Below are 19,980 nucleotides of genomic sequence, written 5' to 3'. Positions count from 1 at the left end.
GGGAAAGAGGTGGGACCAATCACCCTGCTATTCTTTCTCTTGCTGCTAGCAGGTAGGGCTGGGGAGGAGACATATTGGATTTTTCCACAGCAAAATTCCAGCATCTAGTCACTAGTTTTGTTGAGGCTACTGTGGTGGGCTTTTGGATCCATAGTTCTATGGCAGCCTCCTGATTCCTGGCCTTCCAGATCAAGTAGCAGCTAACACTTCAGGCTAGTTCCGCAGTACTGTTCTGGGAGTCGCTCCTGCAGACTCTGAGAACACTGAGCTCATAACTCCAATTGCATAAAGACAAAATTCTCTGTAGTTAAATCTCTTCTTACAAGAGGTAAAATGGAATGGTCTCTCCTTCCTGAAACTGAACCATGAAACATTCTACTTCCTAAAGCATTCAAGATTTGTGATGATACACAAGTCAAGCCAAAGATGAGTCCCACTTACAGGGAGGTATCATTTGGGCAAACAAGATAGTGCCTACAAAATAAAAAGCATTGGGGTGTATGCAAATGAGCGGAGCAGCTGAACACACAAATTGCAGAAGGAGCTGATAGCAAGACTGTGTCTCACGATCTCTGTCCTCAGGTAGAAGGGTTTCCATGGGGCACACTTCCATAATGTCAACCCATCCGTTTACCAGTATTAGCCAAGTTAATGAAGTCACCAGTACTCACTTGTTGTCATTTCCCCATTGTAGGCACTTAGGCCCAATGTGAAACATTAATAAATTGAATAGGTCACCAAATACAGTGCTCTGGTCAAGATGGAGCTGTTTGTAAAAGGTTATGAATCAGATTAAAATCCTCATTTGTCACAGAGCCAGGGAAGTAATACTCTTCTCTGAGTCCCAGATCCCTCCACACTTTCCACAAAACTATTATATAAACCCAGATTACAAGATTATTAGAAAGCGTTACCAATTAGAGTATGCACATCACTATCTGTTTCTCTCATTAAAAGGACAGCAAAGAACAATAACCATGAAATGCCATCCTGAGAAAAGCAAGGGTTTGGGAGTGAATGTCGCAGTTGAATTTGGCATCCTGCAATGGCCCCGGAGGGGAGGTGATTCAGCTTAAGTGTGGTATTTGTGAAGATATGATTCAAAACCTCTGCTATTTTTCAGCACTGCAATTAGAAGGCAGCGGTTCTCCCAGCCCCCCCCACCCCCCCACCCCCATGGAGTCAGGGTGGGAGCTCCAGCTCTACTGTGTTTAGAACAGCCTCAGGTCACAGACCCCACAAAGACCCTGCAGAACTTCCAAAGTGACTCTGGCAAATTCCAAATGCAAGATTGACTTGCAAGCTACAGTGTTCTTTGAAAAACTGAAAACCAGAGAAAGTTCAGAGAAACAGAGTATTGCTATGATTGTTTATTGTTTGTGAATCATTTTTTTAAATGCATTTTGCACTTGGAGGAAACTGTATAGATACCATCCCAGTTACATTTTCCCTGATTGATATATGAACATTTTAGTCATTACGCATATGCTAATAATACAAATAATGTAATTTATATCTTTTGTTAAGGTGAGTGTATCTACTTTTCATTCATGAGAATCCTAGGAAAAGAACTGTTACGAAAGAGAAACTCTCCACTTTAATCACTGAAAGCTAACGAGGTAGCCTGCGTTCCTATTCCTTAGCTCCTCTGAATGTCTATCCCCTTATTAACATCTCTGCTTTATTACAATAACTGTTTCATATACCATTTCTGAAATAAGGGAGCACAGCAACTGAGCCTAAATGCATATTCTGCAGCCCTGTATATGTGTTTCCCAAAAACCATAGTTACTAACCAAGTTATAAAGATTTAAGCAAGAAATTTAAAATGTAAGCAAGACTTAGGAATAAAGAGCTACCAAAAACAAAACAAAGGGTACATTTTATCATAAAGTGCCATGGACGATTTTGAGCACTTTAGAATATATTGTTCCATTGCTATAAAATCAATTCTTGATGAGTGTATGTGCAAAATGTGTACACGCACACAGTACCAATATTTGCAGATACAGTCAAATTAGAGTGTTTTAAACAATATAAAAACTTGGTGAGTACTTTTATGAATCTTAACAAGCTTACAAAGGAGGGAACAGCCTAATGAACATGAAACGTTCACAATTCTGTCTGTTTTGAAATTTAAAAAAAAATAAAAAAGAGCATGGAGTTGACATCACTGTTTGTCACCTAATCTGTGTGTCAGACCTTGCAAGTGGTTCTGCAGTTGCCACACAGTGGGGGCCTCCAGGCCTGTTAGATATCCGATTCCTGTGCTCTGCGACATATCTAACTCCTGCACTCAGAGGGGCTCAGGGTCATTCTTAGGTCATGGTGGTTAAAGATGGCTGTCAATTCACTGCTTGGGCTAGGTTTCAAAACTCCTTTATCTCTGTTGTATTGATGATTCCTAGTGATAGCTGAGGAAATTAACCACACCATCCATATGCATCTTAATGGCGTGTTTTGTAGCACCAAAGTGACTGTATTAAAAGCTCAGTGTGCTGTATTTGAAACAGTCTGTCACCCTCTGAAAGCTAAGAACTGGAACAAATATACTTTTATCTGAATAAACAGTTATGGCTCTATGCTGCCTTGCAAATTTTAAAAAGGAGGGTTGTAATAAAACAAGTTTAAACTAGCTGATCCTGCCTTTTCTCAGTGCAAAAGTAATTATTATTCAGTCAAAAAATATGCAGTGAAAAAGAGTAATTGCATAAGAAGATATTATAATCCTGAGACTATCCACCTGGTGTTTTTATTTTGATGAATACTCTTTTGGATCCCTATGACTGGGCAACTTAATGTTTGTCACAATTCTCTACGGCTAAGGAGAAAGACAAGCCTTAATTGTAAATTTGCACATGCTTTATTGCCAATGCAATGGCATGAACACATTTAACAGGACTGCCATTCCATTTAATTACTCTGATTTTGACATGGACCTACCACGTATAAAATTGATGGCATGAATTACAAGCACCATAAAAAATCACTGCTTTCTCTTCAAGGGGTGAATGTTAAGGTATTCCTCCATATTCTCTACAGCTATCTGCATTAGGTGAAGAAAAAATAAAGCATGGTAATAGGATAGCCATCCTCAAATTGCTTCCTTCCAAGCTGAGTTATGCTTGTGACATGACAATGATGCATGGTCTTTTTTTTTTTTTTTTTTTTTTTTTTAGCTTACCTGGGTAAGATCTATGACATCTAAAGAAAAATAAATAAACAAATAGGCAAGCAGACAGAAATAGAGAAGAGCCTTCTGCCAAATTAATCCTGTGTTTCATCTCTATTATAGTTGCCATTTTCTTAGCTTTTTCTCGGCAATATTTGATGGTACTCGTTACACTTTTGCCTGAAACAGGTGAAAAAAAGCTAAGGAACTGCAACTGCTCAAGATCTGTGCGGATGGAAAAAAAAAAAAAAAAAAAAAAGGATCTGTGCAGATGGAGATGGGGTATGGCAGGGCGATGGTAACAGTCATTGCCAGAAATCTAAAACTGACAGTAAGAGGAAGTCGGCAGCTAATTCTGTTCAAGGGAGAGAGTGGTGGTGTGGCACCTGGCATTCTGGCGTGTATAGCCAAAGGGAAAGGTGTCAGTTATTGGCTGGAGGGGCATATAAAGTGCTGGCTTTCTCTTCCATAAGTTGAGGGAAGAGCTTTAGTAGCACATCAATGTTTTATGTAGTCACTTTAAACTGTCTGCTACTTGAGTTCATTTTCTACATTCTTGTTTATGACTCACTAAAAAAAGAAGCTAGTGTCTTCTTAAAATGTTTCCATAAGCCTCCCGCCACTGCCCATGGGAAAAAAAATCTAAATTTCTAAATACATCTATAAATCGATTATCCACATAGATGATGAATCAAAGCATTTCCTTTTTTTTTTTTTTTTTTTTGGTCTTTTAAACTTGAAACTGTCACTGAAAATAAGTTCATATTTATTTGGCTATTGATCAAGTAGAAATCTTCAATAAAGATATTCTGTGGTTTCATCCAAGCTTCCTTTGTCTTTCAATTAAGAAATGGTTTTATGCTACACAAATAGGGTGAGATAGTCAGAGGATTAAATCAATAGACTATAAATTATGAGTAAAAGAAAACATCAGGTCACTGCCCTGACACAACAGATTTATTATTAAAGTAGGTAACTCCATGGCAATTCACTACATTAGTTTTTATAAAGTAAGAGACAGGGAGAGATCAATGATAACTTTGGCTTACTGTTGCTTTTAATGGTTCATTTATAATAGCTACTTATCTCCTATTATTTTAGCTTGCTATAATAATGTCAAGCCAAGAAAAAAAGATAATAACCATTATGGGAATATATATTTAATTCAAGTCCGACTGACTATTCTTTAATCTGATTCATGTATTTGTAGAGTGGCCAGAAATACTCTAAAATGCACAGTGATTCTTAGGTATACATAAAAACTCCATTATACAGTCTACACTAGGTGTAGAGTACAAAAAATCTCGCAGTTTTTAGCTGTACTCTCAGAGGCATTTTTTTTTTTTTTAATTTTTTTTTCCCAACGTTTTTTATTTATTTTTGGGACAGAGAGAGACAGAGCATGAATGGGGGAGGGGCAGAGAGAGAGGGAGACACAGAATCGGAAACAGGCTCCAGGCTCCGAGCCATCAGCCCAGAGCCTGACGCGGGGCTCAAACTCACGGACCGCGAGATCGTGACCTGGCTGAAGTCGGACGCTTAACCGACTGCGCCACCCAGGCGCCCCTCAGAGGCATATTTTCAAATGAATAACTACATTGCAAGGCCCACCCATAGCCCACCAACTCAAACCTGCTTGGTGCTATTAACATCAAGAATAACAGCTGAGGGGCACCTGGGCGGCTCAGTCGGTTAAGCATCAGACTTTGGCTCAGGTCATGATCTCGTGGTTCATGAGTTCAAGCCCTGCAGTGGGCTCTGTGTTGACAGTTCAGAGCCTGGAGCCCATTTCAAATTCTGTGTCTCCCTCTCTCTCTGCCCCTCCCCTGCTCATACTGTCTCTCTCTCCTTCAAAAATACGTAAACATTAAAAATAATAAAATAAGAATAACAGCTGAATTCAATGAGGTGCCTGGGTGGCTCAGTTGTTTAAGCATCCAATTTCAGCTCAGGTCATGATCCCATGGCTCATGGGTTGGAGCCCCACATCGGGCTCTTGTGCTGACAGCTTTGGAGCCTGCTTCAGATTCTGTGTCCCCTCCCCTGCTCATTCTCTCTCTTTCTCTCTCTCAAAAATAAATAAAACATTAAAAAATTAAAAAAAAAAAAAAAAAAGAATAACAGCTGAATTCTAAATGGACCCTTCAGCCTCACTATGTTTCCTGGAAACTACTATCTTTGCAAACATGAAGCATATTTTTGCTCCAGACACATACATGGACCCACACCCCATTCATGGATTCTCTGTAACCTCCTTGCCATTCTTGAATATTTATTACTCTGATTTCAGTGGAGGTTTGATACAGGCCTCCAAAGGCCATCTCAAATGAGGAGGAATAAAGTCACCTATTTCTTTTGATAAGGCCAAAATACAGAGGTCCTCACCAACCAATCCCCTAGATATTTCCTTCCAGGGAAACTAGAATTAAATAAATATTAAAGGGGAGGTGGAGTCATTGAATCAGGGAGGGAAGGCTCCGTACCACCACCACCACTATTTCTTAGTGATACAGACATGATAAATTTTTAAAACTTGGGTCCTTTTGGTAACAAAAGGTGGCTCTACAACTGCTTGCCCCTGTTGGTTGTCTTGTCGGTAACCACTCTTGATTCTCCACTGCTCCGAATTGCATTATTGGTACTGCACATGCAATTTCACTCTATTTAAAAGTAGTATTTACTAATATCCAGAATATAAAGAGAACTCCTAACACTCAACAACAAAAAAGCTAAATAGCCCAGTTTAAAAATGGGCAAAGGACTTGAAGAGATATACAAATGGCCAATAAGCACATGGAAAGATGCTCAATAGCATTAATCATCAGGGAAATGCCAATCAAAACTACAATAAGATACCACCTCATACCCAACAAATGTTGATGGGATATGGAGAAATTGAACACTCGTGTGCTGTTGGTGGAATGTAAAATGGTACAGCCATCATGGAAAACAGTATGGTGGTTCCTCAAAAAATTAAAAATAGAATTATCATATCATCCAGCAAATCCACTTCTGAGTATATATACCCAAAAGAAATGAAAGTGGGGTCTCAAAGGGACAGTTGTACACCCATATGCATAGCAGCATTATTGATAAAAACTAAAACATGGAAGGAACCCAAGTGTCTACTACTGAATGAGTGAATAAGCAAAATATGAATGTTATTTAGCCTGAAATAATATACAGTGGTTGCTATTTAGCTTTAAAAAGGAAAGAAATTCTGCAACTTTGCTACAACGTGACAGTTTTTAGAAGAACCCTGAGCACATTGGGCTAAATGCAAGAAGCCAGTCACAAAAAGACAAATACTGTATGATTCCACTTATATGAGGTACTTAGGGTAGTCAAATTCATAGAGACGGAAAGTAGAATGCTGGTTGCCAGGGGCTAGAATAAAGAGGGGAGTGGGGAGTTACTGTTTAATGGGTATAGAGTTTCAGTTTTATAGGAAGAATTCTAGAGATGGATGGTGGTGATGGTTGTACAACATTATGAATGTGTTTAATACCACTGAGCTGCACACTTAAAAATGGTTACGATAGTAAATTCTGTGTATGTATATCTTATCACAACTTTAAAAATGGGGAAAAAATAGTGGTAACTATTTAGAATTGTAGAACTCTCCAGAAAGGCTAAACTATGACTGGCAGTACCAAGCATTAAAAAGGCTGTGGGGTGGGGCGCCTGGGGGGCTCAGTCGGTTAAGCATCCCACTTCCGCTCAAGTCATGATCTCGCGGTCTGTGAGTTCGAGCCCCGCGTCGGGCTCTGTGCTGACAGCTCTGAGCCTGGAGCCTGCTTCGGATTCTGTGTCTCCCTCTCTCTCTGACCCTCCCCCGTTCATGCTGTCTCTCCCTGTCTCAAAAAATAAATAAACGTTTAAAAAAAAAAAAAAATATATATATATATATATATTTAAAAAGGCTGTGGGGTAAGTGGAACTCTCGTACACTGACAGTGAGGATAAATTGGTATGACCACTTTAGAAAACTATTTGGCAGCGTGTACTAAAGCTAAACATATGCCTCGCCCATAATCCAGCAATTCCACTCTTAGGAATGTATCTAAGAGATGGGAGTGCATGTTCTCAAAAGAATACTGTCAAAAGACATCAGCAAGGATGTTCATAACAGCTTCACTCAAAATAGCCAAATATTAGAAGCAACCCAAATGCTATCAGTAGAATGGACAAATGAAATGTGGTATATTTATACAATGCAGGGGCGCCTGGGTGGCTTGGTCGGTTAAGCGTCCAACTTCGGCTCAGGTCATGATCTCACGGTCCGTGAGTTCAAGCCCCGCGTCGGGCTCTGTGCCGACAGCTCAGAGCCTGGAGCCTGTTTCAGATTCTGTGTCTCCCTCTCTCTGACCCTTCCCTGTTCATGCTCTGTCTCTCTCTGTCTCAAAAATAAATAAACGTTAAAAAAAATTAAAAAAAAAAAAGAAACTGCATTTCAAAAAATAAAATAAAATAAAATAAATATTCAGCAAACTGTACACTTAAGATTAGTCCACAGTGTGTATTTACCACACTTTATGTATGCTACACTTCAACAAAAAAGCTTAAAAAGTAAAACAAAAGCAGAGGTTAAACGGGTTAAAAGACATGTGTTCCATGGGGCGCCTGGGTGGTGCAGTCGGTTAAGCGTCCGACTTCAGCTAGGTCACGATCTCGCGGTCCGTGAGTTCGAGCCCCGCGTCAGGCTCTGGGCCGATGGCTCGGAGCCTGGAGCCTGTTTCCGATTCTGTGTCTCCCTCTCTCTCTGCCCCTCCCCCGTTCATGCTCTGTCTCTCTCTGTCCCAAAAATTTTTGAAAAAAAAAAAAATTAAAAAAAAAAAAAAAAGACATGTGTTCCAAAACTCTGCTCACTGGTTTGCTAAGTCAAATGCTCGCTCTAGTTGTTGCAATGGAGTACTAACATGGAAAGCCTTAGGTCTGCAATGAGCCCTAAGGATTCATGGAGTCTCACCTCCACCAGAGAGAAGTGGTCTGTGATATGTTACATAGCTACTCAGGGTGAAGCCAAAACAAACCTAGGACACTGACTCTCAACTAATACTCTAGCTCAACTGCAGCTCAAGGAGGGGTAAAAAAAAAAAAAAAAAGTCAAACTGATAATTTGGCATTGAATAAGCAGCAAATTTTAAACCAATTGTGTAGCACTGGGCCTCTGTTTGCCCACATTTGCTCTCCACTTCCAAAGGTACTGAGAAAACTAATTGGAAGTTTGCAAAGTGCCTTGAGCTATGTAAGCAGCTCTATCTGTAAAATCTGAGGGATCGCAGATCCTCTGATAACATAAAACACAGATTATAGCAGTCTCTTGATCCAGAGGCTCCACTCGAAATCAAATCTTGGCATAACTTCTACCCTTTCCTGTCCAGGCACATCTCCAATATCACCTAGTCAGCCAGGCAAAGTACCCCAACTGTTCTACTACCACCAGCAGAGATATTTTAGGGTACAATCCAGGTTATATGACCCTGAATTAACTCTTCTGAAAATGCAGTTCCTCTGCAACAAAGTCAACTTTTTTGAAGTGCACACACGCACAGCCACCTAAATCAAATCTGTGTGCGGGCAGTTCTCAACAATTGTTCTCACAAAATTGCAAACAGGAGCGCAGTGGGCCTTACTTCTCTCCCTAAAACTGAGATATTAAGGAAGTGCTAAATCAGTGGCCCCTAGTTCCCCTTTCTTCTGCTTCTACCTAGATGACCCTTTGACCTCCCATCCTCTTCCACCCCCACTAAGGCCCAAGCACCAACTTCTCTCTGACCTCCACCCCCTGTCAAGACAGAAAAGACTCTAAGTATCAGTTAGTTACACTTTTTGATTGACTGACGGGTTACACTTTAGTTTCATTGAGTTTTAGTTGTATGTTAATTCAAACATTTACATTTAAACCATTTTACACCTCATTGCCTAATGAAAAGCCAATTTTCCATTAAAGAATTTTGAACTTCAATTTAACTTCAGCAAGCAAGTAAAAAAAATTTTTTTTGGAAACAAGGAAGAATTTGGAACCAAACTTTGGGTTCCTAAGCCTCAGGAATAATGAGCACATTAGAATAGCTGAGAAGCTACAGACAGAATGCAAAGAATTGTTCCCTCATTCACTCAATCATTCTCTCATTCATGCATTCCACAAACATTTATATTTATCAAGTGCCTACCATGTGCCAGGTATTGTACAAGGCAGAGAGAATCAATGACTAATAAGATACGGTGTCTATCCTGGAGAAGTTTACAAAGAAAAGGCACAAACGGAAGAATTTCAACTCCAAAAGTAATAAGTACTCTGAAAAGTAGAAAATGCTAAGGGAGGACAGCAGACCAGGGATTCAATCTCCTTGGAGCACATTTCACGGAGGACAGACCCATGAGCTCAGCTCCAAGGAGTTTGATAGGGCAAAAGGCAGAGAGAGGGGTTGTTTCCTAACCTTCTGGCTAAATACAAGGGGAGGGTGGGTGGGGGGTGGTTACTTTTTTTGTGAGGAGGGAATTTAAGGAAGGAGAGGCTAATAATGCCAAGCCCAGCGTCTCCTGCAACCGCAGACATGAAGACAACTTGGGCTGTGGCGACAAGTGGGCCACTTCCTTTCATCTGCCCCGATGCGGTGAGGCCAGCTGCTGATAAGCCTTGCCCACATGCCCTTAGCCCCTCAAAGGGGAGGGCAGGTGCAAACATTGTCATACAACTCCATACTCTGCCTGCGCTCCTTAAAATGTTGGTTTTGCATCAGGATACATCGGTGGAAAATAAATTGTATCCACGTCTTTTAAATGGTTACTATTTGGTTTGGCTCTGTTTTGGAACTTAGAATTTCAAGGCCTTTGTTAGTGTGAAATTTAGGATAATGGAGAGAAAAAGTCAGTAGTCAAGTAATGTCTTTGCCTCAAAATAGCTCCCGTCTGGCAAGGGAAGGATTGGAGAGAAGCTAATCTTATTAGCTAAAGGATTATTTCTGGAAGCTTGCCGAAGGCAGAGATTTTATATCCAAACTGTAACAAAACCAGGTGTGTAGTCAAAACACCCAGAGCTGCCCTGCACCTGCCTTGCTCAATTTCTTGGTTTTTTAATCCTCCCTTTCCCCCCAAATTGCAGGTGAACAGGTTGAAGCACAGAGTATATGTGATGTTATCTTAGTGTCTAATATTTTTTTAAAACGTTTATTTATTTTTGAGACAGAGAGAGACAGAGCATGAACGGGGGAGGGTCAGAGAGAGGGAGACACAGAATCCGAAGCAGGCTCCATGCTCTGAGCTGTCAGCACAGAGCCCGACGCGGGGCTCGGACTCACGGACCGTGAGATCATGACCCGAGCCGAAGTTGGACGCTTAACCGACCAAGCCACCCAGGCGCCCCAGGGTCTAATATTTTTGTATCACATCCCTATTTTCTGGAGTTCTAAAACATACTCCTCAAACCCCTATGTTATTCCAACCTCTGATAATATATGAATGAATATTCAGGGGAGCCTGGGTGGCTCAGTCAGTTAAGTGACCAACTCTTGATCTGGGCCCTGGTCATGATCTCAGGGTTTGTGAGCTCAGAGCCCTGAGTTGGCTCTGAGCTGACAGCATGGAGGCTACTTAGGATTCTCTCTCTCTCTCCCACTCTCGACGCCCCTCTCCTGCTCATGCACTCTTTCTCTGTCTCTCTCAAAATAAATAAACTTAAAAAAAAAAAAAAAGAATATTCATTCTTTCAACAAGCATTTATCCAACAATGGAACAGATGGTTCGTTAATCCCCAATTCTCATTCTCACCTTCTTCCTGTTTACTTTTTTCTCTAAAGTTTATTTACTTCTTTAAGGAATCTCTACAGCCAAGTGGGGCTCAAACTTATGACCCCGACCCGAGATCAAGAGTTGCCAGCTCTTCTGACTGAGCCAGCCAGACACCCCTCCCTCTTCCATTTGAGATGGCTCGTGGCTACACCACCCAGAGACAGCATTTCCTAGTATTCTTTGCAGCTAGGTGTGGCCGTATGACTAAGTTTATCACAATAAAATGTGAGTGGAAGGGAGGTGAGCCACTTCCAAGTCACTTACTTTATAGGAAATTGCTTGCCCTCCACTTTCACTCTACCCCTGTTCCTACAAACAGAGTGGGAATGTGGAGGTGGCATGGATATACCATGTGGACAAGACCTAGGGACACTGGAGCAGCACAGTGGGAGAAACTCAGATTGTGAATGACCTCACGGTGCTAAGGCACCCCACCAATCTGGGCTCCTACCTTCCTCTGAAATTTTACATGTCAGAGAATTAAACTCCAGCCATGTTTAAGCCACTATATTTTTAGATTACTTTGTTACAGCAGCCTAGTCAGACCCTTGTTAATATAAACATTCATCCAATGTCTACTTAGTAGTTACCAACAGGAACCTTATGTGGGGGAAAACACTATGCGTTTCAGGATTTAGGTTGCTTATGGTCAAGAAAGAAAGACAAAAAATATAAAACTACATTTGCGAACCGTGATAAAGTGCGTAAAGGAAACAGAGGGTACTAGGTTAAGGTCTCTCTGAGGAAGCATCATTTAGCTAAGGCCTCAAAGTCTCAGGGGAAAATGGGCGGGGGGGGGGGGGGGGGGATTCATCCCAGGTTGCAAACTCCCTGGGGAAGAAAGAGTGTGGCTCTTTGGAGGGAATTCAAGAAGGCAGGTGAACAATGTGAGCGATGTGGCCTTAGGAGGAAAGGCTCTTCCTAAAGAGACAAATATGCATATACATGCATAATTGCACAGACACATTAAATTATGGGTAAGTTATCTTTGCTTTTACAGTTGTTCCTAACTCTGGTTTTCTTTCTTTCTTCTTTTTAATGTTTATTTTTGAGAGAGAGAGAGAGAGAGAGAGAGAGAGAGAGAGAGAGAGAGAAAGACAGAGCATGAGCAGGGGAGGGCAGAGAGAGAGGGAGATACAGAATCTGAAGCAGGCTCCAGGCTCTGAGCTGTCAGCACAAAGCCCGACATGGGGCTCAAACTCATGAACCATGAGATCATGACCTGAGCCAAAGTCACATGCCTAACAGACCAAGCTACCCAGGCACCCCTGTTTTTCTTTTTTATTTTTCTTTTTACTTTTTTAAATTTTTTTAACATTTATTTATTTTTGAGACAGAGAGAGAGAGACAGAGCATGAACGAGGGAGGGGCAGAGAGAGAGGGAGACACAGAATCGGAAGCAGGCTCCAGGCTCTGAGCCATCAGCCCAGAGCCCGACACAGGGCTCGAACTCACGGACCGCGAGATGGTGACCTGAACTGAAGTCAGACGCTTAACCGACTGAGCCACCCAGGCGCCCCTGTTTTTCTTTTTTAAACTAAACCATAGTTGGGTTTGTTTTGTTTTTAATTTCTTCACCTCTCACATATTCCAGCACTGGATCTAGAAAAACAGATCACCTTGAAACCATAAAGGCTTTGTCTGACTTGGTAGTATCCTTAGATTCCATCTACAGAAGTTTCCCAAAATGAGATCTCCTTTATCCTAAACACACAATCTCCCCAGGGTCATTTCCATCTATCTTATCCTCCCTTTTCTTCCGTTCTGATTCACAAGTACTTGAAGAGCCCCAAGTTTCTATAATTCTTACTTTCTTCTCTTTCCATTCCCTTGTCTTTCACAGTCAATCTGGGGCATGTAGTTTATGTTAACATTTACCAGATACCTTGTCTTCTCCAGCAAATGTCATCATAAAACCTTAGCATTCAACCCAAATCACACGCTGATCACTGCCCCAACCAGAATTAGAGGTTTATTCTCAAGTTACACATTTTGGAGAGAAAGGAGTGTCAACTCCAGTTGTTCTAGAGGACTTGTTTTAACTTATTTATTTATTTATTTATTTATTTATTTATTTATTTATTTATTTCAAGTAATCTCTACACCCTATGTGGGGCTCAAACTCATGACCCTGCATTCAAGAGTCACGTGCCCTTCCTACTGAGCCAGCAGGTGCCCCCGTTCTATAGGACTTTTACAATAAAATCCTAAAGCTTAAATGCCTAACTAAATTCTAACAAAAATATTAATAAATAATGTAACATAACATAAACTAGGTAGTAGATTATATGCTTCATAATGATTTATAAACTCCTTGAAAAAGAATGCTACCTTCTCTCTGTAAAATTTCACATCATCTCTGAATAAGTGTTTTGATTAATGAAGGAGCAAAGTCATGAGACAGGATTCAAATATAAGACAGCAAGAAAAACCAGAGTGAGGAGATGAGAACACAAGTTCCAAGTGGGTGGGGAGGGACAGAGATAGTGGAGGTCAGGAAAAGGTGAGGTCAGAAGGAATTCTTAGGGCCAGAAGAGCAAACCAAACGGTGCTTCTCAAGGGCACCTGCAGCTGATAGATACCCAACCAGTCACCTCACACAATTACAGATGCTCAATTAGGGACTGAACAGGATGCTTTCATGTCATTCTCAATTAAGAAAGAAAAAAACAGGGGCGCCTGGGTGGCTCAGTTGGTTAGGCATCCGTCTGACTTCAGCTCAGGTCATGATCTCACAGTTCGTGGGTTCCAGCCCCACGTCGGGCTCTGTGCTGACAGCTCGGAGCCTGGAGCCTGCTTCGGATTCTGTGTCTCCCTCTCTCTCTGCCCATCCCCTGCTCGTGCTCTGTTCTATCTCTCTCTCTCTCTCCAAAATAAAGTAACATTTAAAAAAAATTTAATAAAAAAAGAAAGAAAGAAAAAAACTAGAGATAGAAAACGAGAAAGAGGAAGGGTAAGAAAAAAAAAAGTTGGATCAGTCAAGCCACTTAGGGGGAAGAGAATATACAATGTTTTGAAGAGTAAATGCTCAGGAGCCACAACGCTAAGAGTGAACTTTGCCATTTTCTATGTGGGTGACCTTTCCTCTTAATTTCCTCTTCTTTAAAATAGGGGTAATAACAGTACCTACCTACACCTCATAGTTGAGAGGATTTAAATGAGCCAATCCATGTGAAGTGTTCAGCATAGTGCCTAGCACAATGTAAGCTATCAGCTACTGTTGTACATAAAGGGTCAGCTTCAGAAGAATAATTACTCGAGATAGGAAAACCATAAAATAAAATAGAAAATAAGCTATGTTCTACAACTCAATGAGATGCACTTATGCTTTCTTGGTGGGCACAGGGTCATCTTTAGCTTTTTAAGTATATTTATTTAGATTTAACAAGGCCAAACGGGTGTGCATTAGAAGAGTCCAGGGGCAACTGGCTGGCTTAGTCGAAGGAATATGTGACTCTTTCTCTGGGGGTTGGGAGTTCAAGCCCCACACTGGGTGTAGAGATTACTTAAATAAATAAAACTTAAAAAAGGAAAAGAGCCCAAATGTAGGGAAAAAGAGAAAGTAGAATCTGAAGAAGCTGCCATCTGGCCCATATTATATAGATACTTTCTACATTATAGAGTCCAACTTCCCTCCCACAATTCCTAGCCACAGCCCACTGGTCTTAAAAAATTTCAAAGCACGTTGGGGCACCTGGCTGGCTCTGTCAGTAGAGCATGCGACCCTTGATCTCAGGGTTGTGAATTTCACTTAAAAATAAAATCTTAAAAAAAAAAAAATTTCAAAGCAGCATCATTTGGTATATCACATGGTACATGAATCAGGATTCTTAGTTGTAAGCAACAGAAACTGACTATTGGTGATTTAAGTGGAAATGGAAGATACACATAGCTCAGAAAATTGCCAGGGAGACTGAAAATCAAGTTAGATAAATGGAAAGCTTAGCAGCCGGAGCCAGTCTGATGAGACAACTGCCCCTGCCCCGAACCCTGATGCTTAACCACTAGACCTGGTACTGCCATCCCTAACACCTTCACTATGGCTGTGCAACCTTTTCTGACTCACAGTGAGAAATTCCCTAACACCTAAAATACAAACATTTTACAACATTTTTTATTTATTTTTTTTGGGACAGAGAGAGACAGAGCATGAATGGGGGAGGGGCAGAGAGAGAGGGAGACACAGAATCGGAAACAGGCTCCAGGCTCCGAGCCATCAGCCCAGAGCCTGACGCGGGGCTCAAACTCACGGACCGCGAGATCGTGACCTGGCTGAAGTCGGACGCTTAACCGACTGCGCCACCCAGGCGCCCCTAAAATACAAACATTTTAAAGCTAAAGTTAGATTTAAGGTTAGTCTTACATTATTCTCACATTCTTAAGAAGTCAGGCTTCAACATGTGAGGATTTAACCGTAACAGGCTGCAAATTTAGCTTTACTAACCACTCATTATGTTCTGGTGAGAAACTTCTAAAACTTCAGTAAGCCTCAGTTTCTCCATCTGTCAATGGGGATAATAAAACCCACATCATAAGGCTATGGTGAAGAGTAATGTATAGAAGGCTCTTAGCTCAGCATCAGATACAAAGAAAGCCTTCAATAAATGTTAACATAAAAAAAATAAGTTGTCACGGGGTGCCTGGGTGGCTCAGTCAGTTAAACATCCGACTTCGGCTCAGGTCATGATCTCGTGGTTTGTGAGTTCGAGCCCCACATTGGGCTCTGTGCTGACGGCTCAGAGCCTGGAGCCTGCTTCAGATTCTGTGTCTCCCTCTCCCTCTGCCCCTCCCCTGCTCACGCTCTGACTCTCTCTGACTTTCAATAATAAATAAACATTAAAAAAAAATAAGTTGTCACAACTTGCTAAAGTCTGGATGTCTCTAGTAGAGGGATTCATTTTTACATAACATAATGAATTGCAAGTTTAGTCCTCGTGGTCCATGGGGAACACACCAGTGTTCCAGAATGCCCTCAAGTTCATGGTGCCTGAATCAAGCAGCAACAAGGAAGCTAACATGCTATCTGAGTGGGTTGGGCAAGACAGTTAAGAAGTTTGGCTTTCTTCTTGATGTTGTTCCTGTCTCATCTGTCAAACCATATAAAGAATTTCTGAAGTGGAAGAAATAAAATGGATCCTTCAGTTTCTCTTTACCCATGGGATAAGAGGGATCTCAACAGCCACCCTTTCTGTAGGATTCACAGAGGTAAGTAGGAAGGAAGAAACCCTCTGGCCATATATCTAGTTATCCAAATCCATCTATTCTTAATAACATTTAGATCTTCAATATTTAATAATTAGTGTAATTAATTACTATAATTACTATATTTAATATAGTAATTAATTACTGATGTTATTAAGATATCTATCCTGAGATTAATTTTGCCTGCCATTTTTAATGTCCACTTTAGTACATAGTAAAGATATAAGCAAATATTTTTTCTTACCACTATTGCTGCCAGCACCTTTCTGGGCTTCAGTTTCTTCACCTGTTAAATAGAAAGACCAGATTAGAGGGGCGCCTGGGTGGCGCAGTCGGTTAAGCGTCCGACTTCAGCCAGGTCACGATCTCGCGGTCCGTGAGTTCGAGCCCCGCGTCAGGCTCTGGGCTGATGGCTCGGAGCCTGGAGCCTGTTTCCGATTCTGTGTCTCCCTCTCTCTCTGCCCCTCCCCCGTTCATGCTCTGTCTCTCTCTATCCAAAAATAAATAAAAAACGTTGAAAAAAAAATTTAAAAAAAAAAAGAAAGACCAGATTAGATGATCCGTGATTCTATAACTAAATAATATCAGTACTATTATAATGCTTGTAGTTATGCCAAGTCCTTGTTCACTTACAAAAGTTAGAAGAGTAGGAAGAAGCAAAGTATGTTCTTCTACATACAACTCTTAATCTGACTTTGTGTAAATTGAGTACTGGGAATAACTGGCTTTTAAAAACTGGCTCTCTTTAGGCCTCATAATATATTTCTTCAAGTTCTTGTTCAGCCTGGTTCCTCTGGTTATTCTTAAGAGGTGCAAAGTTGGGGTTTCTTTTAAGTTTTATTTATTTAAGTTATCTCTACACCCAACACGAGGCTCGAACTCACTACCCTGAGATCAAGAGTCACATGATCCTCTGACTAAGGCAGTCAGGCGCTAAGTTGTAAGTGCTAAGTTGTAAACTACGAAGACTAGTGCTTTCCAGTGAAGATAAATTCTTCTCTTCTTTTTCTTCAAATGTGAATTGTGACTGGATTTGCAGTGTATAAAATAACCAAATGAAAACTGGGAGATGGAATATTGTGCAAATGCTTCCAGTCGTACGGATGCTTACTTTCATGGAGACAAGACATCTGTATTTCATATTGAATATTTCCATTTTTGTCCACTTGTTAGGCGTGTGACAGACAGAACTTATGCCTATAAAGGGTATCTTTCTTCTCCCTGCAAATTATTCCCTTAATCAATTAGTGCCAGATTTGAAAAAAAGCCTCTTACTGTTAAATTACTTCTCTCGTGGACTTTATTGTTAAATTTGATCGCTCTCTTTAGCTTTGTTTTCATGCAAGTATTTGTCATTTGCTTATCTTCCCAAGAATGTGTAGCTACAGTTTGCATATATGTCTGATATTAAAATCATTTTCTCCTGCTAATTCTTTACCAATGAGCAATTACCCACTGTAGTCCTTGAATTGAACGGAGATGGCCTGATAACTCTTTGTAGAGGGTTCATGTGATTGGCCCTGTGGAGAAGCACTACTATTCAGGGGATAAGAGTTTGGGCTCTGGATTCAATGGACAAGTTACTTAACATCTTGGACCCTTCCATTTCCTTTGCCATAAAATCAAAATACACTAAAAATACCTCCTGCTTGAGGCTGAGTAAGGATTAAACGAGTTAATGTATGTGTAGTATTTGGCATAGGGGTTGGCTCAGAGTCATCCAGGATACATATCAAATTTTCAGGATACTGAGAAGCCATATACATTTTAGAGAAATACTTAAAAGTGAACAAGAACAATCACCTTATTTTATAACTTAAGCTCCTACTGATGCTATAGAAACCGTCTCTTCAGGTTACTGGAAGTCAAGGGCCCTGCCCTCAAGAAGCTTGAGATCCTCTTGGGGGAGCCAAGACTAACACAAATGGATAGTCTAGTTCACAGTCTCACGGTCACAGTTAAGTACTGTAGAACAAAGCTCCCCGTGTAAAAGGTGGCGTTTTGAGGAGGCGCTCAGCTGAAAGAGTGGGAAGTAGTACAGGAAACTTTTCTAGAAACTTTCTAGAAGTGAGACTTGAGGCAAGGCAGGGTTTGACTCTGCAACTGAAATGGGGGCGAGGACATTAGAGAAGCAAGGAGTTCCCCCGACTAGAAAAGCACTAGTCTAGTCTCTCTAGGAACATCCAATGTTCAGAAACTTCTACTCACCACTCCTGCAACCCCCACGTCTACCCTAGTTCACCTTAAGCTGAACTAGGAGGAGAATGAATATGTTACTCAATTAAATGTATTTTGGAAATAGCCGGGAGGCGGTAGCAAGCAGGGGGTAAAATCTCCCTCCCCCCTTCACATCTTAAAAGATGAACCCGGGGGCTAGGCTTCTGCCCTGGGGTGGTGAGTTGAGGGTTTGGAAGCCCCGAGCCCTCACCAGGAGAAGGCAGGCTCCCGTCTGAGGCATTTGAGGCCGCAAGTCTCCGCCCCGGCCACTTCCTGGAGCACCTGGAAGCCAGGCGAGGCTGGCGGGGAAAGAAGGAGGGAACGCGGGGCCCAGCGGTCCCCGGAGACAAAGCGGGGCTCTTGGCAGCCGCCGGGGACGTGCCCCGACCCACGCTCGGTTCACTGCCAGTCGGGGCCGGAAGGGCCGCGCCGCCCGCACACCCGCGAAGGGCCCGGAAGCTGCTTCCGCCCCGCTCCGCGTGGGGCCCGCGCGGGACGGGAAGGGAGAGGCGGCGTTTGCCGAAGAATCCGGAGAGAGAAGGCGGGCGGGTGGGGGGGAAGCTAAGCACGGAAAGACGTCTTAACCTCGGTGGCGGGGCTCCCCGCCACCGCTGCGGGGCGCCGAGGACCCGGCGGCCTCTCCCCACCGCAGGAGGCCCCGCGGGCGGCCCCAAGGCCGGCGCGGCGCTGGCGGAGCGCGAGCTCGCGCGGCCGCCGCTGCCCCGCGAGCCGATGGCCCGAGCCGAGCGCTCCCCGGGCCTCGAGCAGCTGCCCCTGCGCGTCCTAAAGGAAGGACCTCATTTGTTCCTCCGAATGAGACTATTCCCGGAACAGTAGTACTGATGGGGGGAGGAGGGGTCTACTTGTTTAAATCCTTGCCTTCTGCATTCTCGCTATGGTTCTGTGGCGACTTTCTTTTTAAAAGGAAGCAGGCTGAAATGTCCAGCGTGGCTAAAAAGTATCCCAGTTTAAAAAGGAAAAAAAAAAAATCTGTAATTTTCCTCCTTTATTTTCAATTGCAAGCCGTGTCGTCTTTTAACCCTAAAAGACCAAGCTTCAAATGAAGACGCAAAACAATCTTGGTTTCTATCGATCAGGCTTGTGGCTGGACGCTTTCCACCACGTTTTTAAATAGGAAAACATTTAATGGGCTGTTTAAAAAATGGAGACACAGATTTTAGTCGTGTCTGGAAATGTTGAGGAAAGGAAACGTCGGTCTTTTCATTTGTTTCCAATAAACCCAAAATGCAGTCTTTCCAGAATATTTTACAGGAAATAATTGGGGGGTGAGATTGGGCGGGGAGGGGGGCGGGGAGGGGGGGTGGTTCATAGACTAGCTTCCACCAGCAGAGTTGCTTGATTGGTATTTGCTTTTCAGTTCTGCAATCGAAGGTCAACTGTATTTGATGGCTCGTGTTAGTAGAAATAAGGCTCCCAAGCACTGAGGATTCCAGTTCAGATCTTCAGACACTGACAGCCGTAGGTTTCCCCTTAGGCAGCAGGTTCTACTGAGACCAGTAGGACCCCACCAAGCAAGGAAAACGTGGAAAGTTGTATTACAAGGAAATTTTATGTTTAAGTTGTATGTGTGTTTG

General features: G+C 42.1%; 1 long non-coding RNA gene across 1 annotated transcript in view; it reads right to left on the bottom strand.

Moving 5' to 3' along the window:
• Positions 1 to 19,051, bottom strand: part of LOC131509238 (uncharacterized) — a 129,278-nt gene extending 110,227 nt beyond the window's left edge. Inside the window, exons 1-2 of the long non-coding RNA XR_009260384.1 lie at positions 18,597 to 19,051; positions 16,413 to 16,454 (exon numbers count right to left, since the gene is read on the bottom strand). This is a non-coding gene — a long non-coding RNA (uncharacterized LOC131509238). The remainder of the gene's footprint in view (positions 1 to 16,412; positions 16,455 to 18,596) is intronic.
• Positions 19,052 to 19,980: the final 929 nt, after the last annotated feature.

This window comes from Neofelis nebulosa, chromosome 4 (genome assembly GCF_028018385.1).
Source record: "Neofelis nebulosa isolate mNeoNeb1 chromosome 4, mNeoNeb1.pri, whole genome shotgun sequence".
In the NCBI taxonomy this organism is placed as follows: Eukaryota; Metazoa; Chordata; class Mammalia; order Carnivora; family Felidae; genus Neofelis; species Neofelis nebulosa.
This window is presented reverse-complemented; position numbering and strand designations above follow the sequence as displayed.